Below are 4,883 nucleotides of genomic sequence, written 5' to 3'. Positions count from 1 at the left end.
AGAGCCCCTTTCAAAAAGAGTCTTCAAACCTAGTTTCTTTTATCTTCAAATATAAATATGGGTCTTGCATGAAAACGTTTTGAATGACTTAATAATGGTGTTTCTAATGTTAGTTGATGATTTAAGGTTAGAACTTCAATTAAATTATGTAAGCTTTTCATCTAATGTTGGCTTAAGAAATGGGTTAAATGAGTTTAGCTTTGTAATCTTTGAACTTTGGTTTATTTATGTTGTTATTGATGTTTGGCTACTGCCCTAAGGGCTAATTTATGATGAATTATTGAATAAAATTATATAGATGATGGAAGCTTGGATTAAAGGGTAAGTTGGTTATGTTGATTAAGCTTTAGTTATAAAACGATCTTGAGTGGTATGGTCCACCTTCTTGGTGGCGGTGTTTACTTGAATTGTATGAATGTGAAGTTACTAGTTTATTGTGAATGAGGCTATTAAGGCTTGTTATGTGAAGTAAGATGATAAATATGCAATTCTTGTTAAATCTGCCTTATGAACTGATTTGGTGAAGTAGACTAGAGTGTATGCTTGAATGAAGTTATTCTTGTTAATTGTTTTATGAAGCTTGTTATGAGAAGTGTGTTAAGGATTATGTCTAGAGGACTTATATGATTATGTGAAGTATGTAAAGTGTGTGATGTAATGAAAGAAGGTAAGTATGGATAGAAGTTAAATGTAAATGAAATGAAGCCTATGTGCAAGGTGTGCTCACATGTACACACACACTCACACTTGAATGAATGAATGAAGCTAAGTTAAGTCAAGAAGGAGAGTTTTGGGGTGAACACTCTTCGTGAGTTGAGATGAAGTGTTTAGTAGCAACCTCACTATTCCTAATGAGCTTTCTAAGATAGTTTGGAGGATGAATGTCGTTCGTGAGTTGAGATGTCGTGTTCACTAGTTATCCTTAATTTATAGCTTATAATGTTTAGAATCCATGGGGAGTTATGCCTAGCATCGAGAGGATATGAAGGAGAGGTGGATTACACTCGTGAGTTGAGATGTTGTATTCCAAACTACCTCTTGAGATGAGTACTCCTCATTAGTAGATAATCAGTTACTTAGTAGCAATCTCCTTATCCCTTAACTATGTGCCCGCATAGGTGTAGCTATTGGGCAAGCCATGTAAAATCTAAGAGAATGACCTCATTCTAGGCAAGTGAGGATCCCTCATCCGATAGGAGTTAGTTTCGGGATTCCATGTATAGCACTCATGGTCTATGTCAGTTAAGCTAACTCCCACAAATGTAAAGAAAGTACTAAATCTCCTAAAAGACCGTGCTACTTAGGGAAGTTAGTAGTATGGGACGCTATTAATCAATTGCACTAAGTAGGACCTTTCGAAAGGGGAGTCTTGGTGAGTCTTATTTGAATTGATTGAACTAAGTCTCCAAAAAGAATGTATTACTTAGGATAGGTGGTGGTATGAGACGCTATCTATCCATTGCGCTAGGTAGGACCTTCCGAAAGGGGAGTCTTGGTGTCAAGTCTTCTAAAAGAATGTACTACTTAGGGTAGGTGGTGGTATGGGACGCCATCTACTCATTGCACTAAGTAGGCATTCCGCCATCTACTCATTGCACTAAGTAGGCATTCCGCCATCTACTCATTGCACTAAGTAGGCATTCTGAAAGGAAATTTTTTGTGTGTTTTTGGGTATTCTTCTATTGTATTGCCAGTGAGTGGGTGTTTGTTATCCCGAGGTGAGTATGCCGAATGGAAGGAAGTCTTGAGAGTCATTTTGGTGTGTATTGAAGGAGGTATATGTGTACTCTCTTCATGTCTTATCTTAGTGAGTCTTAGGATGACCTTTGAAGGGAAACTCCTATGGAAATGATGCTTATTCCTCATTGGCAATGCCTTGGAAGTTTCACCATTTTGGAGTCTAAGTAGTTCACTGTAAGTGTTAAATGAACTTACTATAATGCTTGAGATGTTTTACTTTAAAGTGTCCTTTTGAGTTTAAAATTATGAAAATTCTCGTCTAAGTGTTAAATGATGATTCTTATGGTTTTTTGCTTTTATATTCTTGAATGTGTTACTTATTTGGCATGAAATGTTATTTTAATAAAATGTCCCTTTTCGCATGTTTTTGCATATGCCATACTTAGTACATTGTTTTGTACTAACCCCATACTTTTCTATACTATCTAAGTATAGGTTTGAAGCAAGGTTGAAGTTTAGAAGGCAAAGCTTTGGAAAGTTCCTCTCAATACAAAGTGTGTCCTCATATATCTGAGGACATAATTCCTATCTTCTTAGTTTCTTTATGTTAAGAGTTATTATGTATCTCTTTTAAATGTAAAGGGCCATGTCCCTAAGTTAATTATGTGTGTCTTTATGTTTGGCTTGTGACGATGATATTTTCTAATTATTTATAAAGAATTCCTTTTTATGTTTTATTGTCTTGAAATTTTTTAATTCCGCACTACTTTTCATGTCTTATGTAATGAATTATAGTTAAAGGGCTTGTACAAGACCCTAAAGGGTCAAGTACGCCCGGTCACGAAATGAGGGTTCTCCCTAACTTCTAGGGGGTACTTTCGGGTCGTGACAGTTTTAAGGGATGTTAACTTGTTAATTTAATGTGTGAATGAGTTTATAGGTCAGTTCGGTTGAGTTTTAGGTCAAACGTCAAGGAACGACCAAGACGTTCAGAGATTAGTCGTCTATGTGCTTGTGTGTGCCTATGTGTGATGATGGAAGCTAAGCGTGTCTTTTGAGGTCTAAATCAGTAGTGAGGACCCTAGAACCTAGATGAGTATGTTTTGGGTTTAACGTCTGCGTACGAATCCCCCAAGGACCCATGTGGGCCCTTTAGAAGGACCCTATCTCTTAGCTAAGAAGATTCCAGATAGCCTAATTGACGGCTCCAAACGACGGCCAGTCAATCAATTCACAGCTCGTCAGTCTGGGCTTTGACCAGGCCTGCAAGGTGTGCAACCTTATGAGCCTCTAATCAAAATGACGGACCCCCATTGATGTGGATTTATTCCATTGACGGTCCGTCGTTGTGGGCCTCGAATGGGCACCTGCAAAATCTGTTAAGTTGTGGCGTACTTAGGGGTGAGTTGGTAAATTCACCCCAAGTCTTATTAATTTCATGGACGGTTGTTTTAGGTGTATTTAGTTATTTTAAGAATATTAAAATGATTAAAACCTCTTATAGACCCTAACACCTAAATCAAAACCCTTTCCCTCCCAAGTTCTATCCAAAACCCCCATGAAAGCTTGAGGTCAATGATGGAGCTAGGGCTATGGATTCCAACGGATTTCTTCTTCAATTCTCTTGGTATTTCTTCTAATAAGGTATGAGATTCTTATCTAAGGCTATATCACAACTTATATCCAATATCAAAGTGATTTCAAAGATTTCAAAGTTTATGAAAAAGTCCAATTTTCAATCTAAGTCAAGGGTTCTTGCATGAAACGATTTAAAATCATTAGATATGATGTTATTGATGTTGAATTGTTTTTCCAATGAAAATATCCGTTAACCCTTAACCTTCTCAAATCTCTAAATTTGGCTTATAAGGTGGGTTAATTGCTTATGACCTAATGTTGACAGAATTGAGTTTAATTTATGTTGTATTTTTTTATTTCTATGGTTAATTATGCTATTATATTGTGAATTGTTGGAGATGTAAATGAATGGTGATATTTTCTATTGGAAGAGGTAAGTTGACCTAAATTCCATTACTAATGTAGAATTGATATAGAGTTGATATTATGTGGTATGGTCCACTTATGGTGGCGGTGTTTACTTCTTGTTTTTATTTTGATAATGACCTTGTCGGCATTATTATGTGAATTTTAGTAGTATCATGTTAGGGTTCATGTGAAGGTGTTTGGTATATGAAGTAATGTAACTTTGTACAAGGTGCTATGGCTTATATGAATGTATAAATTGAAGTTATTATGTTGTATATGTGTGGTCTTGTGTAATGATAATAACGTGAAGGTGTTTATGTGATATTGAGGTGATCTTGTGTAAAGCTATGTGATATGTTGAATGAAAGCATGTTCTTCTAAATGTTGGTATGTGGTGATGATAGACTAAGAAAGTCTTTATATGTTGATATGGTGTCTTATTTAGGTAGATCTAGTTGTCCCTACTTGATGCATAAAATTTATGTGAATATGATCTCTTGGCTTGGTAGGCTTAGGCATCCTTGTCATGTATGAATGAATGAAAGAATGAACGGAAGTCTAGGATAGGTATATCTAAAGTAGGTACCCTTCTATGAATGACTAATGTGAGACCTTGAATATGATAAGCAGGCCAAGAATGTAAAACCTTGAATATGAGAAGAATGTTAAGAATGTAAAACCTTGAATATGAGAAGAAGATTAAGAATAAGACGCCTTGAAGCGGCAGACCTAAATTGTACCCTTCTTGAGTGGAATGATGGACTTAAAGGTAGGTTGGCCGGAGCGACATGAAACTATTTTTAAGGAAGTCATAAGACCTATCCTAATGAACGTTGATCGGTAGACCCTTATGGACCCCTTATTGGTTGTGGTATTTTGAGTTGGTAGGACTTATAGATGGTACCTTCTCAAATACTCTTACGTGAATAAAATTACTCTATGAGAAAAAAGGCAAAGCACCGAGTGGATATGCTTAAGGGAGTAGCTCTCAACTAGCTAGAGTACAAAGAAACCTTTTGATGTCCCCTAAAACATGTGCCTACATGGGATGTGTCCTAGTTCTACCCTTGGCAAATAGAACACCTTCCATGGTGTGGGGTCTTTGTGACACCAAATTCCATACCTAGCTAGTATGGTCTATGCCGGTTAATTCCTATTCTCATCATGTGGGATGTGCACTCTAGTATTGGGTAGGTTCTACAACGTGTAGGTAGTGG

Source organism: Solanum pennellii, chromosome 3, assembly GCF_001406875.1.
Source record: "Solanum pennellii chromosome 3, SPENNV200".
NCBI classification, from domain to species: domain Eukaryota; kingdom Viridiplantae; phylum Streptophyta; class Magnoliopsida; order Solanales; family Solanaceae; genus Solanum; species Solanum pennellii.
Note: the sequence above shows the minus strand (reverse complement) of the source record.